General features: G+C 44.4%; 1 protein-coding gene across 5 annotated transcripts in view; it reads right to left on the bottom strand.

Moving 5' to 3' along the window:
- Positions 1–17,486, bottom strand: part of VPS37C (VPS37C subunit of ESCRT-I) — a 34,749-nt gene extending 17,263 nt beyond the window's left edge. The window contains exon 1 of one of the 5 annotated variants that reach the window (XM_081063102.1): positions 17,250–17,486. The gene's annotated coding sequence lies outside the window, so the exon portion shown is untranslated. The remainder of the gene's footprint in view (positions 1–17,249) is intronic. The other 4 variants (XM_081063103.1, XM_081063100.1, XM_081063104.1 and 1 more) reach the window with 4 other exon arrangements.
- Between the last annotated feature and the right edge of the window lie 3,231 nt (positions 17,487–20,717).

Genomic DNA, 20,717 nt, shown 5'->3' with positions numbered 1-20,717 from the left:
CCCTGATATCCAGCCACCAGGCTTTATCTAGTCATTGCTCCAAAGTCTTTTAAGTGCATCCATCCCCATCCTTCTGCAAACTCCCACCTCCAGTGTCTCTTCCTTACAACTATCTGGATTCATTTTTCTAAACTCTTTTTCCTGCTCCCTCTGCCTTTCCTAAAGTTAGTCATCTCTTCCCTCCCTCCTCCCTTTACCTCCCACCCACCCCTGCCTCCGGCTGGAGTGGTTAGGCAATACTGTTAGGATATGGCGCCTCCATCCTCTTTTCCCACTTGCCTGGTGTACAAACAAGGTTTGATCAAACAATATGATGAATGCTTACATTTTTAAAAATTTATTACAGTAGAAGTCACACTGCCATTAATCCTCCTCAGAATACCCCCTCACTTCGAGCACGCTTATCCCATCGTTCTTGCCACTTTCTGAAGCAGTTCTGCAAGTCCTCTTTCGTGTCTTTAGCTGTGTTGTCGTGGCTGCCTCGATGTCCTGAATCATTTTGACTTTGGGGAAGAGCCAGCAGTCGCGCGCTGCTGGATCCGGTGAATACGGTGGATGAGGACACACCGTCATGTTTTTATTTGACAGAAATTGCCACATACCAGAAGCGATGTGTGGCACGGAGCGTTGTCATGATGGAGGGTGATTTATGGCACACTTTCAGACACATCTTCTCTCAGCCGTAGCTCACACCCGACTGACTGCACCGAACAAGGTGAAAGTTGTCACACGTTGTTACTAAAGTTCGACACATCTCTTCCCATATTGAAGATCCCTACCTCTCCATTGGATGGCACTTTTGCAGCATTCACCGTATTTTGTGATCACAACAGAAAGGCTCCGTGTCACACAAATTAAAACATTACAGTGTGTCCTCATCCACCTTATTCACCGGATCTGGCACTGTGCGACTTCTGGCTCTTCTGCAAAATCGAAATGACCAAGAAAGGTAAACGTTTTGAATTGATTCAGGACATCGAGGCAGCCATGACAGCGCAACTAAAGTCCTCACAAAAGAGGACTTCCAGAACTGCTTCGGAAAGTGGCAAGGACGATGGGATGAGTGTGTTCAAAGCGAGGGCGAGTGTTCTGAGAGGGAATAATGCCCTACCTCCTCACCTCTGCTGATCCCAACCCTCCCTGCCTGGCCCCTGCCTAAGCCCCCTCCTCCACTCCGTCAGCTGTGATGTCTCACCGGCAGGACAGAGAAAGGAAGGGCTCTGCACAGTAAACGCTACCTGGGACTTCCAGAGCATGTGGGAGGGCAGGATGAAGTCTTGGGAGAAGGAGCAAGGAAGCATCACGGAGGCGCTGACGCCTCAAGGATGAACAGGCACTTTTGGGGGGGAGGAGTAGGAAAGAGGCCTCCAGGCAGAGGGAAGGCAAGAGCAGAGGAGGGAGGCCGAGCTGGGGACTCCTTGAGGGCAGGGGTGGAACGTTACCTCCTACTGTTCTCCTCTCCAAGCCTTAATGTCCCACCAGTAAAAAGGGCAAAGGTGCCAGTCACCACAGCTAACGTGTGGAGCACTTTACTACACACGGAGCACCGTTCTAGGTGCTCTACACCTAGCAACTCACGTGATTCTCACAACAGGCCTTTGCCACTGTTTCTCCCTTGGTTTTCCTCATTTGACAGATGATAAAACTGGGACAAAGAGAAGTCGAAGAGCCTGAATTTCACCCAAGGCAGTCTAGCTTCGGGGCCCACACTCCACCACAGCCCTGTGCCGCCTCTCAGTCAAATCCATGCCAATGAAACACAGTGCCCAGTTGTGGGTACAAACTTAATAAAAGGCCAATATTACTTCTGTCTTTCAACTAAACTCCTCAAGAATAGCGCCTGTTGATGTTCAGAACTCAGAATAACTCTGTCCTCAACAAATACCAGTGTGGGACCCACTCTCCTTCCCCAGCCAAACTCCTCGGCCGGCACACAGGGTGCTGGAGCTCCAGATCTCCTGATGGCACCAGGAACAGCACCTCCTGCCCCCCTGGGCCTGCAGGGGAAGCCCAATGATTAAAGGCTCAGAGCCTAGAAAGCAGACAGGCCTGTACTCTGGGTTACTACCGGCTGGGGAGTTTGGGCAGGTTTTCAATCTCTTCATACCTCGGTTTCTTCCAGAAGGCAGGGCTTTTATAGGGATGAAACAAGTTAGTGCCTGGAAGTAATGCCCAGCTCTCAGGCTGGGCTCAGTAAATGGTCATGATTTTCACCACACACTCAAACTATTCACTTCTACCTCTGCAACTCAAGCACTTTCCAATTGAACACCAAGGAGAAAGAACTTAAGATTCCTCCAGAGACGGCATCAGTCAACAGAGGGACAGAACTCCAGTGGCTGATGTAACACAGATCACTAGCATTCAGTGTCGGTCAATATGATGGACAAGACACAGGTTATTTAATAAAGAGCCCATTCTGGAAACTTCCTGACCGTGAAACAGAACCCAGCCACTTGGCGAAACCTCTTCCTTCTCTGGTCCATGGCTCCGACTTGAAAAGAAAACCATCCTAAGCTACTCCACACCAAACTGCTTTCGTTTCTCCTTTGTGCCACCTGTTCAGATGACGAGGAAAGGCTCTCCATCTGCAGTTGTTTGTCCTCCGCGCCCACCTCACACAGAGCAAGCGAGGCTAGCAGGTTCAACCATCCCTTTGGGAAGGAGCAAGATTAAGGTCAAGGCAAAGGCACACTCAGGACAAATATCTAGGAGTCTGTACGAGGTCACTCAAGGTGTACCTGTTTTAAGTCCAAGGTGATGAGACTCCCTGTTCTCATGTGGGGCCATCTTAGGCTGGTGTAAGGCGGGACAGCTTAGGCCCTACCCTTGTCGGGGTGTCTGACGCTGGGAACTTCTGGGGCCAGCAGAGGCAGGCAGGTGTGCTGAGGGCAATCATGTAGCCACAGCAAAGGAGAAACCAGGTCAGTGTCTCCTCATATCTGCTCTGGACTCAGGCAGGAATCCACGAAGGCCATTATCAAACATGCAAAAGGTGGCAACGCCAGGGCTGCACTGAGGTCTGGGCTCGTTTTCATCTTCGTGCAGAATGTCCGCTCTGAGCCAGCCTCTCCACAGCTGTCCGCCTGGTTCGAACAGTCTCAACCCTCTCCAGCCCTCTCCCACTCACCCTAGCAATCACTACATCCCTGCTTATAGCCTTCCATAGCTCCCCAGGGCTCTGGTATTATATTCAAAATCTTGTGCTCCTTGGCTTGGTAAACAGGCCCTGAATCAGCTGACCCCGAGCCACCCTTTCCAGTTAGATCTCCCTTCACTCCCTGTGGGCTGCTCACCCCACCCCAACTCCTTCTGTTCTACCTGCTGCCCAGAATAAACAACAGGCTTCTAATCCGTGGACAAATATTCCACAGCCATATAAACAGGCCTGGCCCTCACGGAGTCCCCAGCTCTGCAGTCTGCCTTTGCTCTTGCTGTCCCCTCCTCTTGGGATTTCTTTCCTATGCCTTCTCCAGCTTAAAAATGCCTGCCCATCCTTCAAATGTCAGCTCCTCTGAGAAGCGTTGCTTGCTCCTTCTCCCACAGAATTCATCCTGCCCTCCCATGGTAAGCACCATGTAGCACTTATGACATAGGAGTCAGCATGTTGATCCAGCAAGAATGTGAGCTCCTCTAGGGCACAACCACGTCTCACCATGCCTGCGTCCCAGCACCGAGATCAATGCCTGGCACATGCAAGGCGCTCAGTGACTGCTAATTAGACAGAGATTTTCACTTTCGGCAAACACAGAGGAACAGGGGCCAGATTAACTCTCCTTCTTCAAACAACTAAAAACCAGACAAACAAATGAAACAACAGTTTCAGACAATGGCTATCAGGCAGTGCAGGAGGGATTCCAAGATGAGCCCGTATGACTGCCCCAACTTACTGCCTAGAGAGTTTCCAGGCCATGGCACAGAGAGGAGGTACCCAAGTGGAGCCTGACAGTCTCCCCAAGTTGGGGAGAGGGAGCTGGGAGTCCAGGGAAGCCCAAGGAGCCAGAGTTCACAGGGCTGAATACCAGAAAGGAGAGAGCTACACAAAGAGAGAACTCTGGAAATTTGCCGAGGATCCCCCTCCAGTTTTCACCTGAGTACAAACAGTACAGATCAGGATTACAGGTAACAATGCTTGGACCTCAAATTGAGCCAAAAATAATTTGTGTCCCCACTAGCCAGAGTGGGAAAACCTCATAATTCACAGAACATCGGTAAAGCACTGAAGAGGGTATAGCCTTGTTAGTGAGAAAAATTAGCTCTGGTCGAAAGGCTGCTTTGATCCCAGCTAACAAAACTTTAAGGGCAAGCCTTTAAAGGATCAAACTGTTTCCAAGTAACTTAACAGTGTCCCAAAACAATGCCAAGAACAGTTATAGAAATACAAAAATATCCAGCACCCGATAGGGTAAAATTCACAACATTTGACATCCAATCAAAAATTATCAGACATACAAAGAAGCAAGAAAAATGATCCATAATGAGGGGAAAAAATCAATCAGTAGAAACAGACTCAGAAATATCGATAACAAAATTAGCAAGCAAGGACATTAACATGGTTACTACAATCATATTCTATATATTCAAGAAGCTGAAGGAAAGATGGAGCACATTAAATAGAGACATCGAAAATACAAGAAAGACCCAAATCAAATCTCTAGATACGGAAACTAAAATGTCTCAGATAAAAAGTATACCAAAGGGAAATAACAGCAGATTACACACTGCAGAAGAAGAGATCAGTGAACTTGAAGAAAAAGTGATAGAAACTATCCAAAACAAACCACAAAGAGAAAAACAAAAAAAAAAACCTGGGGAAAACATGAATAGAGCATCAGAGAGCTGTGAAACATCTTCAAGCACCCTAATATATATATAATTGGAGTTCCCAAGGAAGAGAGAGAAAGGAAAGTAGAGGACACATCTGAAGAATTACGGACGAAAAATATCCAAATTTCATAAAGGCTAAAAACCCACAGATCCAAAAACCTCAATTAACCCAAAAACAAGAAACATGAAGAAACTACACCAATGCAAGGCATAGCATAATTAAGTTGTTTAAAATCAGTGATAAAAGAAAAACAGCCAGAAGAGAAAAAGACACATTATGAACAGAACAAAAATAAGAATGACAGAGGGTTACTCATATGAAACAACGTAAGCCAGAAGACACTGGAACCACTTCTTAAACTCTTGAAAGAAAAATATAACCTAGAATTAATTCTATATCCAGGGAAAATAACTTTCAAAAACAAAGGCTTTAAAAATAAGACCTTCTCAGACATCTACCTCTAAAACGTGAAAGAATGCATCACCAACAGACCAGCATTACAAGAAATACTAAAAAAAGTCCTTAAATCAGAACTGAAACAAAATGAAAATCTGGATCTATATGGAGGAATGAAGAGCATCAGAAATGATAACCATGATAAACATGTAAGAAAGCAAAAATAACAACAATGTATTGTGGGATTTGTAAAAAATGTAGATATGAGGATTACATCATAGAAATGGCAGCGTGAGGTGAGCCTCTTGAAACTTCCCCTGCAATATACAACAAATTGAACAGCTATGTCTCCACAAAGGATTCCCTGCGCAGCGGACAGGCAAGACTGAGACGCGTGATTGAAATCATCTACAGGTGGGCAAATTGGGTGAGCAGGGGAGAAGGGAAGGGGGAAATGTGGAGACGTGGGAGCTGCGGGACGCGGGACGCAGGACGCAGACCGGAGCTTGGGGCTGCAGACGCCCTGCATTCCAGAGATACCGCAGCCATGGGAAAGGGAAGAATTTGGACTGCTAGTGCTCCCCTTATGGCCCATAGTCCCACCTGAGGGATCAGCATACAACACAGCTGAACCCAACACTCACAGCAGAGACCTCGAGGAAAGACTGAGGGAAGAAGGGTGAGAACAGTAGTTTAAGCTCTTACTGCCTAGCAGAGGACAGAAGGCATAGGCACAGAACCTAGCTGACCGCTCCCTACCCTCCCAGAGCTCAGCTCAACCCCACCTTCCCGGTGCTAGAAGTGGAACAGTAGCAGTGTCAGATCAAAAGAAAAAAATATTTGCAGTTCTGAGAACTGAAGCCAGCCCATAGCCACGTATTCACGGCCCAACTAGTTCCAGCAAAGGGGAGGGAAACTTGGGTGCAGGATTAGCTATACTGGTGGTCACAGCCATTGATCTGAGCCACCTCTTACAACCCACCTAGCCCATCCCCACCTATCTGGACAGATCCCTGCAGGAGTAAACAAAGCTGCTGAAACACATAGGCTCTGCATCTGGTGCAGAAAGAGCTTTGGAACTTCAGAGTCTCTCCACATCCCCTCATGGAGGCGGTGCCCTGAGACCCAGGTGACCTGCTCACAGAGGAGAAGCCCACCTTCCAGGAAGCCCTCACTCCCATTGTGTGAGAAACTGCAACACTGCAGATAAAATATAACACTACAGCATGAGAGAAAATAAAAGGCTGCAGTCAGAGAGAAAATAAAACATTCTATCAGCACCTATTGGGAAACAAAGAAAGACCTCATCCTATCAACCTGTTGTAGAACCCACTCCTGTAGATGTCTAGGAAGAGAAATAATAATTCATTAATTGCCATGAATAACTGAGGTAACAAGGTAGCTCAGAAAGAAAATGAAAAGTCTCCAGAAAATGAACTTAAAGGCATGGAAATATGTCACTTAAATGACAGAGAATTCAAGACTGCAGTTCTTAAAAAACTCAACGAGATACAAGAAAACGCAGATAGGCAGTTTAATGAACTCAGAAACACAATCAAAGAACAAAATGAACATTTTACCAAAGAGATTGAAATTTTATAAAAGAACCAAATAGAATTTCTGGAGATTAAGAACTCAATAGAAGAAATGAAGAATGAAATAGCCTGCTTAGGTAGCAGAGTTGACCAGATGGAGGAAAGAATCAGTGATATCAAAGATAGAAATCTGGAAATGACAGAGATGGAAGAAGAGAGAGACTTGAGATTTAAAAGAAATGAAAGAACTCTACAACAACTTTCTGACTCCATCAGAAAGAGCAATATAAGAATAATAGGCATACAAGAGGAGAATAAAGGGAGAAGGGAATGGAGAGTATATTCAAACAAATCATTGATGAGAACTTCCCAAACCTGTGGAAAGAACTGGACCCTCGAATCCAAGAAGCAAATAAAACACCTAATTACCTCAATCCCAACAGGCCTTCACCAAGGCACATTGTACTGAAGCTGTCTAAAATCAATGACAAAGAAAGAATCCTCAAGGCAGCCAGGGAAAAGAAGACGGTAACTTACAAAGGAAAGCCCATTAGATTATCATCAGATTTTTCAGCAGAAACTTTACAAGCTAGGAGGGAGTGGAACCAAATATTCAAACTATTGAAAGAGAGAAATTATGAGCCAAGAATAATATATCCAGCAAAGATCTCCTTTAGATATGAAGGAGGAATGAAGACCTTTCCAGACATACAGAAGCTGAGGGAATTTTCTAACACACGACCTGAACTACAAGAAATACTGAAGGAGGCTATTCAACCTGAAACAAAAAAGCAAAAGAATACAAAACCATGAGTAGTATTTCCAACAGACAGAAACAGGAAATGGCAACGCCTACACCAAATAGGACACTATACACTTAAACATACCATACAGGATAAAGAAGGAAATAAAACACTTAAAAGAGAGAAAGAGAGGAAAAAGACAACTTGCTACTGCAGCACAGATATCAACTCACAGCATAAATAGGGATAATTTGTGACAACAAAAACATAAAAGGGGAGAGAGTAAAGATCTGAGCCAGCACAAGGGAATGGAGAAAGAAAACATGCTGAAAAAACCGGAATACTCTAAATATGAAACTTTCTTTTACATAAACTTAATGGTAACCACTCAAAAAAATACAGAATTGCAATATATAATATAAAAAAAGAAGAAACAGAGGGAAAAATCATAGAATACCACCACACTGAAATAATAGCAACAAAAAGGCAAAAAAACAATGGAGACACTGTTTTACCAAAAAACCAGAGACAGAATGAGAGGAAATCCTCACATATCAATAATCACCCTAAATGTAAATGGACAGAACTCACCAATAAAAAGGCAGAGTAGCAGATTGGATCAAAAAACTAAACCCAACCATATGCAGCCTCCAAGAGACACATCTCAGCAACAAGGACAAATATAGACTCAAAGTGAAAGGGTGGAAATTCACACTCCAAGCAAATGGTACCCAGAGAAAATCAGGTGTAGCTATAGTAATATCAGATGAAACAGACTTCAAGATAAAAAAGGTAACAAGAGACAAAGATGGACATTTCATAATGGTAAAGGGGACTATACAACAAGAAGACATAACAGTCATCGATATTTATGCCCCCAATCAGGGAGCACCGAAATATACCAAGCAACTACTAACAGAACTAAAGGGAGAAATTGACCAAAATACAATTATAGTAGGGAACCTAAATACATCACTGACAGCTATGGGTAGATCATCCAAACAGAAAATAAATAAATATCAGCCCTAAATGACACATGAGATGAAATTGACATAACTGACATTTAATAGAGCACTTCATCCTAGAACATCAGACTATACATTTTTTTCTGGTGTACATGGAACATTTTTAAGGATAGACCATATATACATTGGGACATAAAACTAGCCTCAGCAAATTTAAGAAGATTGATATCCTACCAAGCATATTCTCTGATCACAAGTCTTTGAAATTAGGTATCAACTGCAAAAAGAAAGCAGGAAAACACCACAAATATGTGGAGATTAAACAACATACTTTTGAAGAACGACTGGGTCAAAGAAGAAATAAAAGGAGAAATCAAAAGATACATAGAAACAAATGAGAATGAAAAGACATCCTACCAAAATTTTTGGGATGCAGCGAAAGCAGTTTTAAGAGGGAAATTTATATCACTACAGGCCTATCTCAAGAAAGAAGAAAAATCCCAAATAAATATCCTCACGTTATACCTTAAACAACTAGAAAAAGAACAAATGAAATCCAAAGTAAGCAGAAGGAAGGAAATAATAAAAATCAGAGCAGAACTCAATGAAAGAGAGAAAAAAGAAACAATAGAAAAAAATTAATGCAACAAAGAGCTGGTTCTTTGAAAAGATTAATAAAATTGACAAACCCTTGGCTAGACGCACTAAGATAAAAAGAGAAAAGATACAAATAAAATCAGAAATGAAAGAGAAGAAGTTACCATAGATGTCACATAAATACAAAGGATCATCCAAAAATACTATGAAGGACTGTATGCCATCAAATTCAATACTTGTCCATTTCTTCAATTTTCGACAAAGAAGCCGAAAACATACAATGGAGGAAAGACAGCCTCTTCAATAAATGGTGCTGGGAGAATTGGATAGCCACATGCAAAAGAATGAAACTAGACTGCTATCTGTCACCATGTACCAAAATTAACTCAAAATGGATCAAAGAACTAAACATAAGACTTGAAACAATAAACTGCATAGGAGAAAACATAGGTACTAAACTTACAGACCTTGGGTTCAAAGATGATTTTATGAATTTGATTTCAAAAGCAAGAGAAGTAAAAGCTGAAATAAATGAATGGGACTATATCAAACTAAAAAGCTTCTGTACAGCAAAAGAAACCATTGACAAAATAAAGAGGCAGCCAAGCGAACACAAGAAGATTTTTGCAAACAACGCCTATAATAAGGGGCTAATATCCAAAATATATGAGGAACTCATACAACTCAACAACAACAAAATAAACAATCCGATTAAAAAATGGACAGAGGACCTGAATGGACATTTCTCCAAAAGGACATACAAATGGCCAATAGATATAAGAAAAAATGCTCAACATCACTAATCATCCGAGAAATGCAAATAAAAACCACAATGAGATACCAGTTAGAATGGCTATCATCAACAAAAGAAATAATAACCAGTGTTGGAGAGGCTGTGGAGAAAAAGGAACCCTCATACACTGTTGGTGGGAATGCAGACTGGTGCAGCCGTTATGGAAGGTAGTGTGGAGGTTCCTCAAAAAATTACGAAAAGAATTACCATATGACTCAGCAATCCCTCTCCTGGCTATCTACCCAAAACAATCTGAAAACATTTATCTATAAAGATGTATGTGCTCCGATGTGCTCTACAGCTTTATTTACAGTGGTCAAGACATGGAAACAACCAAAGTGCCCTTCAATAGATGAATGAAGAAGATGTGGTATATATACACAATGGAATACTGTTCTGCCATAAGAAAAGATGAAATAGTGCCATTTGCAACCACATGGATGGATCTTGAGATTATTATGCTAAGCGAAATAAGTCAGACAGAAAAAGTCGAGAACCATATGATTTCACTGATATGTGGTATATAAAACTGAAAACAACAAAAGAACAAGACAAACAAATGAAGAAACAAAATCATAGACACAGACAACAGTTTAGTGGTTACCAGAGGGTAAGGGGGGAGAAGGGTTGTTGATGAGGGTAAACAGGATCAAATATATGGTGATGGAAGGAGAACTGACTCTGGGTGGTGAACACACAATGTGATACATAGATGATGTAATACAGAATTGTACACCTGAAACCTATGTAACTTTACGAATAATTGTCATCTCAATAAACTTTAAAAAAAAAAACAATGAAAAAATGGCAAAAAAAAATGTAGAATGAAATGTGTGACAACAACAGTATAAAGGCCAGAAGGGAGGAAATGAAAGTATACTATTGTAAGGTTCTTGTACTATATGTGAAGGTTCTTGTACTTGATGATAGACTGTGACAAGTTAAAGACGCATACTATGAGTCTTAAAGCACCACACACACAAGAGTCATAACTAATAAACTAACAAAGGAAACAAAATGGAATCATAAAAATTACTCAGTCCCAGAGAGATCAGGAAAAAAAGGGAAATGGGAAGAAAGAATAAGGAACAGACTGAGAAAAAAGTACAGCAAGATGATAGAGTTAAACCCAAATATACTAATACAATATTAAATGTAAATGGTCTAAACATCCCAATTAAAAGGCAGAGATTGTAAAATTGGATTTTTATAAATGCAAAACCCATCTATATGCTGCCTACCTTGAATATAAAGACACAAATAGTTTAAAAGTAAAAGGACGTAAAGGAATACATCATGCTAACACTAATTTTTTTAAGCCGTATCCATTGTTTTAATTGTGGTAAAACACACATAAAATTTACCATTTTAACCATTTTTAAGTGTACAGTTTTGTGACATTAAGTACATTCACACTGTTGTACAACCATCACCACCACCCACCTCCAGAACTTTTTCATTATCCCAAAATGAAACTCTGTACCCATTAAACATTAACTCTCCATTCCGCCCTTCCCCCAGCCCCTGAAACCATCGTTCTTCTTTCTGTCTCTATGAATTTAACTACTCTAGGAGCATTATATAAGAGGAATCACCCAGTATTTCTCCTTTTGTGACTGGCTTGTTTTACTTAGCATTATTTCTTCAAGTTTCATCCATGCTGTAGCATGTGTCAAAATTTTCTTTCTTTTTAAAGTTGAATTATATTCTATTGTGTGCATATACCACATTCTGCTTACCCATTCTTCTGTCAGTAGACAGCTGGGTTGCTTCCCCCTTTTGGCTATTGTGAATAGTGCTGCTATGGATGTGGGTGTAAACATATGTCTGAGTGTCTGCTTATATTTCTTTAGGACATGTACCCAGAAATGGAATTACTGGATCATATGGCAATTCTACATTTAATATTTTGAGGAACTGCCATACTGTTTTCCACAGCAGGTGCATATTTTACATTCCCACCAGCAATAAATAAGTGTTCCAATTTCCCCACTGCCTAGCCAACACTTCTGATTTTTTTGATAATAGCCATCCGAAATGGTGTAACGTGGTCTCTCACTGTCATTTTTATTTGCATTTCCCTAATGACTACTGATGTTGTGTATCTTCACGTGCTTATTGGTCATTTGTGTACCTTCCTTGGAGAAATGTGTATTCAAGTCCTTTGCCCATTTTAATCAGGTTTTTTTTTTTTTTGGTTGTTGTTGAACTGTAGGAGTTCTTTATATATTCTGGATATCAACCCATTAACACCAATTTTTTAAAAAAACATATTAATAGAGACAAAATAGATTTCAGGGCAAAGAACATTACCAGGGATTAAAAGAGTCACTTCATGACAAAGGAGATCAATTCATCAAAGGGGCATAACACTCCAAAATGTTTATGTACTTAATAACAGAGATTCAAAACATGAAGCAAAAACTGATAAAACTACAAAGAGAGAAGGACAAATCCACAATTACAATTGTTAGTTTCAATGCCCCTCTTTCAATAACTGATAGAATAAGTACATAGAAAAGCAATGAGAACATAGAAGACTTGGAACAGAACCAGAACGACCAACCAACTTAACTTAATTGACATTTATACGTAAAACACTCCACTCAATGACAGCAAAAAGTACATTGTTCGCAAGTGCTCATAGAACATTCACCAAAGTAGACCACAGCCTGGGCCATAAAACAATCACAGTAAATCAAATCACTTCAAATCATACAAAGTACACCCCCCATTTACAAAGAAATTAAATTAAAAATCAACGTTTACTGGACAGAAAGAGAATAAAGTAATACTATAATGTTGACTTTGACTTTTTTACTACTTGTAATCCTGCAGAGGGAGCAGTTAAATTAGCAGTGGGACAAAAAGTACTCATATGTCTTCAATGTTACGCATACCTGATGGGTTGCCTGTTTACCACACAAGGTTGAGTATCTCCTCTCTCCTCTCCTCTCAAGCCCATCCTAAGCCCCAGGGGCACCACTTGTCAGCCCCAGCCAATTCAGGACAAACCTGTTTAATACTTGCTCAAGTCTTTCACATAAACTTATGAAAAGGGAAAACTTGTGAGTGGTGAAAGGGGAGAGAATGCAGTGGAAGAAGCACCTGCTAAGCAAACATGCCTTTAAAGTTCCCCAAACCTCAGGCTGTTGTCATTACAGAGATTTCTCTGACAGGGGGCAACCATGCTGGAACAAATCTGAACCTTGTAAAAACTCCCGATCCTGAGCAGAAACTAACAGAATTTCCAAACAACAGAGATCTAATCAAATTAAAACAAGGTCTTCTATGACCTGATTATGTCAGTCTAGAAAAACCCTACTAGTACTGGCCAACAGCATCTGGAGATGATTCATAAGGCACAGCTAGTTATTCCAATGCCCTTTAAATGGTAGATTAGGGCAGAATAGCCAATTTCACTTCAATAAGCAAAAGGAAAACAGGATTCCTTAGAAATAATATCACTTCCAAGCTCAGCAAATCTACAAACTCCTTTAGGCAGTGCTTCCCAAACTTGCCTTACGAGAAGAATCACCCAGTGCACATATTAAAAATACAGATTCCTGGGACCCCGCCAGACAGTCTAAGCAAAATTCTCCAGAGGTGGATTTTTAACAAGCACCACAGATGATTTTTAGGTGCAGGAAGTACACATTAGCTTTGAGATGAGACTAACAGGTTGAAAATCCCAACTCAGCCACTTACTGGCTGTGTGATCCTAGCCAAATCATCTACCATGTCCACGACTCTCTTTTCATCTGTAAAATGAGATCACCATCTACGTTAAAATGTTCTGAGTTCAGTCTGTTCACAAAGCCCCTCGAACAGTGTGAAGAGCACATGGCAGCCAAGCAAGAAATCAGAGCTGATGCTATCTAAACAACGGCCACCAGAAACTGCCCCAATGAAGTACACAATGCAAATTTCCTACCTAATGGAAATTACAGAGGCACCAAACCAGGTAATATAGCAAAAAAGGCTTTTCTGGGCACTGTGGCTGCCAAGAACAACTCTCATTGCAGGGTCCAGTATTCTGCCCCAAGTCCTCATTCCCATCCAGAACCAGAGTTCAGGCCTGTGCAGGGTTGCAGTTTTGGACAACAGCCAAAGAAAGGCACTCCTTCCCAAATCCCTCTGTCACCATCACCTCCAGCGCCAGTGCTGACAGTCACAGACCCGAGAGTCAGGTGGCAGCATCTTGCATGAACCAGTAGGAAACGGGACTCCTGAAGCGGAGGCACGGAACCAATGAAGGGAGTGGAAAAGGGCTGAGTCAGCAACAGAATTACTGGGATACTGCTGAAGCAAAGGGAAGTGACTCTGTGACGTTTGCAGAGCTGAAGGTGGGCATTACTGGCTGTGGAGAGGAAAACAGGAGGAACCAGGCACCTACTGAAGATACACAGACAGTTCTGGCTTCTGATGGTTCAAAGTCACGATTTTCTGACTTTATGACGATGTAAAAGTGATATGCATATAAATTACATGAGATATTCTGTACTATTCTAAAATAGGCTTTATATGAAATGATTTTACCCAACTGTAGGCTAATGTAAGTGTTCTGAGCAGGTTTTAGGTAAGCTAAGCTATGATGTTCAATATGGTTAGGTGTACTAAATTTTCGATTTATGTTATTTTCAATTTACCATGGGTTTATCTGGACATAACCCCATTGTAAGTTGAGGGGAATCTGTAAATATATATATACTGTGTATATATACACACAAACACACACACATACACACCATTGCCCTTTGCACTCTGGAGGAACCAGGTGCATACCGGAGATGGATACACACTGAAGGGTGTGGACAGAAAAGGGGCCAGAGGTTAAACTTGACAAGCTAAGGAGTCTGAAAATAACAACGTAAGATGGCATGAACATAAAAATTCCTAAGGTGAACCATGGTGGGAAGTCACATCTAGCCTGTGGCTTCCTTGACAAAGGTCAATCTTTACCTTAAGTGAGCCTGTCTACTGTCTTTTTGCATCTAGGATAAGATACCCTTGGAATGTCAGTAATCCCTTTTTCCGGACCAGAGCAGGAAACTACAGAACCCCTCATAATTATTCTTGTCCCGATTACCATCTCTACGTGGTGTAAGAAGTCAACTATTAACTCTCCTGTACCCACCTATGTGAAAGATGTACCTGTCTTTCCAATTTTCTTTTATCCAATCCCAGAGATTTCCTGCTTTGTTTTTTCTCACCCCCTTAATCTACCACCAATGGATTTCATACAACCCTCCTCCTTTAATTCTATATATAAAATAGGCTGCAAACCGCCATTTTGCACAGCATTTTCTCAATCCACTGAGATTTTGCTTCCCAGCAAATGTCATCAGTTTGGCTGAAACAAATTCTTACAAGCCTTCTCTTAGGCTGGCTGTTTTTTTGACAAGGGGACCAAAGTTTTGCCTTTTGGGATATCAATTTTAAACTGGTTAAGAAACAAAAGACTCAGAATGACCCTCTGACCTTCCCCCCTTTCTGCCTAAGAGATTCAGATGGAGAAACCTGCCTTAGGACAGGAAACTTAACATAATCACCTTAGCATCAGACAGGAAGACTCCAAGCATGAGCTTGTTGACTAAATCCCTCCCCCAAATTGTTTTCTGGGTTGCCTAGAAAAAATTTACCTGCCAAGTGAGTTCTATTATTCCTCACTTACCTGCAAATTGCCCGTTCTCACTTTTAAAATCTAAGATCCCATTCCCCAACTTCTGCTTTGTCCAAAATAATATATGACTATTATTATATATATGATACATATATCCAATTTTACCTCATACCATATCTATTATATCCAATTATACCTCACATATATATCATATATACATACACGAGATGTGATCACAAACTACGGTGAATGTTTAAACTAAAAAATTTATTACAGAAGACACATTGCCATTAATCCCCCTCAAAATACTCCCCTGGTTTCAAACATACGTATCCCATCGTCCTTGCCACTTTCTAAAGCAGTAATGGAAGTCCTCTTTCGTGAGTGTCTTTAGTTCCCGTCATGGCTGCCTTGATGTCATGAAACGATTCAAAACGTTTACTTTTCAAGGTCATTTTGACTTTGGGCAAGAGCCAGAAGTCACACGGTGCCAGATCCAGTGAATAAGGGGGATGAGGACACACCGTAATGTGTTTTATTTGACAGAAATTGCCGTACCAGAAGCGATGTGTGACAGGGAATGTTGTCATGATGAAGGTAAAAACTGTTCGCCCATTTCACGTTCATGTGTTGTTCATGAGCCATGATTTACGGCACACTTGAAAACACACCTTCTCTCAACCGTAGCTCACACCCAACTAACTACACCGGAACAAGATGAAACTTGTCACACACTGTTACTAAGGTTCGAGGCACTGCCCCCAGTATTGAAGATCCCTGTTCTTCTGTTGGCTGGCACTCGGCAGCAGCATTCACATTTTTTTCTCACCTCTGGAGATATACAGAGGGTGCCAAAAAAAATGTATCACATTTTAAGAAAGGAAAAAAATGTATTAAAATTGTAATAATATATACCGATAACAAAAGATATAGTCAAGTCATGCGTATATATATTTTTTGGCACCCCCAGTGTATCTCAAACGTTACCTCACTGTCTTTGGCGTTTTCGTGGCTTACGTGAATTCTCCACGTGCACATATTAAAATTTGACTTTCTCCTGTTAATCTGTCTCTGTTAATTTGATTTAGCCCAGCTAGAACTTAGGTGAGGGGACAAGCACTATATTTTAGCCTCGCCCCCCCACACACACACACACACACACACGTGCGCACACACCCAATGCCCTTCGTACCCAGCAGGTCTAGGGATAGGGAAGGTCAGTGATGCTGGGCGGTCCAGGTCTGGGTCCAGAAGACGGATACGAACAGAGCCCAGGCTGACCGCCTCGTCCTCTCACTGCCCTGGGGAAAGGGCACAGACCGGGGGAGCCAAACACCAGTTCCCCCGACCCCACTCTGCCAACCGCCCCCCTTGTGTCCTCTGGCAAGCGAGCCCCCACTCTCAGGCCTGTTTCCCCACCTGTACAATGGGCAGAGTGGCTCTAACGTCACTCGAGTTGTGAGCAGCCAACTGCTCCAACATGAGCTGGAGAAGGAAGGGTGGCGGGGAGGGGTGGGGCGGGCCTGGAGGCGCGACCTGCGGAGGTGGCCCCGCAGCGCCTCGCGCCCTCCCCTCACTCGCGCCCTCCCCTCCTCCCTCCCTCCCTCCCACGGCGAAGGGCAGGGGCGCCGGCCCCCGGCGGCAGTCACGCGCCCCTCGCGCCCAATCACCGGCGTCCACCAGAGCGAGGCAAGCAGGAGGGGGCGCGCCGGCGGCCATGGCAGCGCCACCCCCATCCTCGTCCTCGCCCCTCCCCGGGCCCCGCTCACCTGCCGGGGCCGCCACCGCCGCCGCCGCCACAGCCGCCGCGGGTTAAACCACAGCCCACGCTGACACTTCCGGGGGCCGGGAGGCCCGCCCCCGCCTGCCGGATGTGACACCCCTTCTAACGTCCGGGTCTGGAAACGCGGCTCACGCTACTCGTCCCGCTACCACGTGGGGCGCCCTGTGGGCCTCTGAGTTACGACACCGGCCCTCTCCACCCGCAGGCCCAAAAGACCCCGCCCGCGCGGCGGACTCCCGGCCCCGCCCCCGCGGGCCTCCGGCCCCGCCCCCAGGAGGGACACCGCCCTTGCGGCCAGACCTGGCGGCCTTGGGCGAGTGCGCCTGCGCAAGGCGCCCCCGGCTTCCTGGGTGGGCGAGGGGGCTGCTGTGATGAGGCCGGGCTCGGCTAAGGGGCGGTTCCTCAAAGCCGCCAAAGAAGGAGCCCGAGAGGAAACGAATGGAATCCCAACACGTAGATGCGCCGAGCTCAGACTGCGGCATCCCCACGCCAACCAAATGCTCTCTTCCGTGACACCGTTTGGCCCCACGAATGGAGTGACAGCAGACCAACCTGCCCCCTGGCAAAGAGCAGTGTCCATCGGTCTGGGACTGACTGGAAGGCTCCAGAAAACAACTCTGAGTAGTTTCCCCGAAAGTACCCTGTTTCCCAAGGCCCTGTATTACACGTTTAGTCCATTCTGGGTGGGTAGTGCTTTAGAAATTACAGACGTCCTTATGTGTCGTCACTTGTCCAGCACCATGAGGCTGAGGACTGGTGGAGCAGGGCCCTGATGCTGACGCGGTCTTCCCCAGGCGCTGCTGTTGGACGCCCAGGCCTAGGGGGGCATCTCATCCCCCGTTTTGCCTCTTAGCAATGTCCGTAATAGCAGCTTTGTAAAAATAGGTACCCCAGGGGGAGAGTTTCTTAGACCAAGGAAATCATGCCACCTCCAATTCAAAACCTTCTTAGGTGCGGAATTAAGACCATCGTTGCTAGTGACAGAAACCCAAGGCAAATCAGCTTCCGCAAAATGGGACTTATTGGATCACGTAAACATAAAGCCCAGGGCTGTCATCAGTATTTTTCTTTGGAAGGATGGGCAGTGGCCTCCATCCTCTTTTGTGTTGTCACCCTTTCCTTTCGGCAGAGAGTCACAATGTATCTATTTCAAATACTAGAGAGAATGTATCTGATTGGCTAAGATAATCACCATTGCGCCTATTGGACAGAGCTTTCCCTTTCTTTCCACCTCATAGGTTATCAGGTAGCCTATGGATTAATGATCCTTGGGTCAGGTGATAACCCTTCACCAATCAGTGGTCACCCCCTGGAGCGCAGTAGAGCTCAGTGAAGAAGGCAATCCCAGCTGCTGATCCTTCTGAGACCCCAGTGACTCATTTGAGGGATGCCATGGCTGGTTTTGCAAACATTTCACATTGGACATAATGTCAGCGTGTCTCGCGTTAACAGCAGCTGTCAGCAAGCTGGATTGAAACTGCTTCTGTGGGGTAGGGAGGACCAAGGCAGATGACCTTAACTTTTTGTCCTAAGCCCATTTGTGCTGTATAATTTTTTATCCTGTACATATATTAACTGGGGGGAGATTAGAAAATATTATTGATAGGTTAGCTTGAGTTTATATTCAACATGCCTTTCACTCACCGGTAATTGGTTGAAATATGGAATGGTAATTCCCCCCTAATTATAGGGGGGAAGCCATTTCTGGTGAACCGGGGAGGTGCCAGCAGCTGGAGCAGGAATGCATTCCACCCCAGTGGTGCCCAAAGCATTTAAATCCCCACACCCACACCCAGAGCAAGATGCGGGAAGTGCTGTGACTGTCGATGGAGTGCTCAGCCAACACAGGCCAGGATCCTCTCTAGCTCGGGTCCCGGGAGCATTAAGCCTTTCAAGTCTCATTGTAGCTCCTCCCTCTTCCAGCCTCATTGACTGTGATAAGGCCCCAGGAAGTCAAACAAATCTCCTCAACCCCTAGGAGCAGCTGGATGTCACAATGAAAGGACAGTCACTTTCCACAAAGCAGCCCCGGACAGAGCATGAAATTTGCAGTCAGACAGACCTGCGTTCAAATCTTGATTCTACCACTCACTAGCCATAGGTCCTCAAGGGAGTTTCTTAATACCTCCCAGCCTCAGTTTCCTCACCTGTAAATTGGGAAGACTCTCAAGTCCATAGGGCTCCCATGAAAAGCACGTGGGGAAATGCATTCAATGTGTATGAGGCTCCTCAAATGAATCAGGCTCTGTGCCTGGGAGACTGGAGAGGTCAAGAAAGACCTCACTGAGGAGGGAGCAGTGGAGTTGACAGCTGAATGTGGAGACGGAGCCAGCCGTGCAAAGAGCTGGGAGAAGAACATTCCAGACGGGGAATACCAATTGCAAAGGCCCAAGGTAACCAAGCTCAGTAAATTGCTACTGTTCCACCTCCAGTCTTCCTTCCACACTTGGACACACCACTGTCCATGAGGAAACATCTAGGCCACAAGTCACCCATCGTGACCTCATCACACACTTGACTAGTGAGTTACCTGCAATGAGCCGTCACCCCCCTCCCCAGAATAGCAACCTCTGGGGTTGTGTGCAACCTGAGGCATGAAGACCAGAGCTGTCAATAGAGCCAAGTTTGCTCTGGCCCAGGGGCTGTGTGGATACCTGGCTCTCGGCAGCCCGGCACAATGGGTCACCACTAAATACTGACCCTCTCTGTTTGCTTGTCCTCCTGGGTGAAACCTCCAATACATCGATAGGGCCAAGAGAAAAGTAAACACTCCTATCTAATCTTCCCTGTGTGATCATGGGACCCCCAGAAGTGGTCACTCCCTTGGCAGAAGCTGGTTCCTCCATTCCTTCTCAAAAGGTGGCCACAGGGTATCACCACCAGCACCTGACCCTGAGGCCTGGTGGCTGGAACTCAACTTGCCATTAGTTGGGACCCAGGTAATGGCCAGCCTTTCCCCATGCGTCTGCCCTGGACTGCCCTTTTTCTCCATCCAGACCACAAGTCCAATTCCCCATAGAGCATGAGCGGTTTCATCCCCGACCACTGTCTTCGAAACTTCAAGGTCATTCATGAGCATCAAAGAGGCAACAAGTTCCTTGAATCCACACTTGTCCGAGTCTCCTGACTCAACCCAGCATTCCCCAAAGAACAAGTAAGACACTGGCTCTCAGCTGCCAAAGGCTGAGCAGAAAATGCTCATTGCTCTAAATGCAGGCCAGTGCCACGCAATCCTGGGAGGGTTGGTGTTGTATGAATGGTGAGGGGGAGCCATGCACTGCCAAGCTGGGCACGAGTCAGCTGCTCTCTGTATGACTGCCACCTGCCTCCTGGTAGCACTCCAGCTGTGGCTGCCCCACTGTGCCTGGCACCTGGGAAAACCAGCTCCCAATATTGCTTTCCTGCTGCTATGAGACCGCAAGCCTGGCAATACAGACTTGAGGAGGAAGGGAAA

The sequence above is a fragment of the Rhinolophus hipposideros genome, assembly GCF_964194185.1.
Source record: "Rhinolophus hipposideros genome assembly, chromosome: 10".
Taxonomy (NCBI): domain Eukaryota; kingdom Metazoa; phylum Chordata; class Mammalia; order Chiroptera; family Rhinolophidae; genus Rhinolophus; species Rhinolophus hipposideros.
The sequence above is the reverse complement of the archived record's forward strand: the minus strand, read 5'-3'. Positions and strand labels throughout refer to the sequence as shown.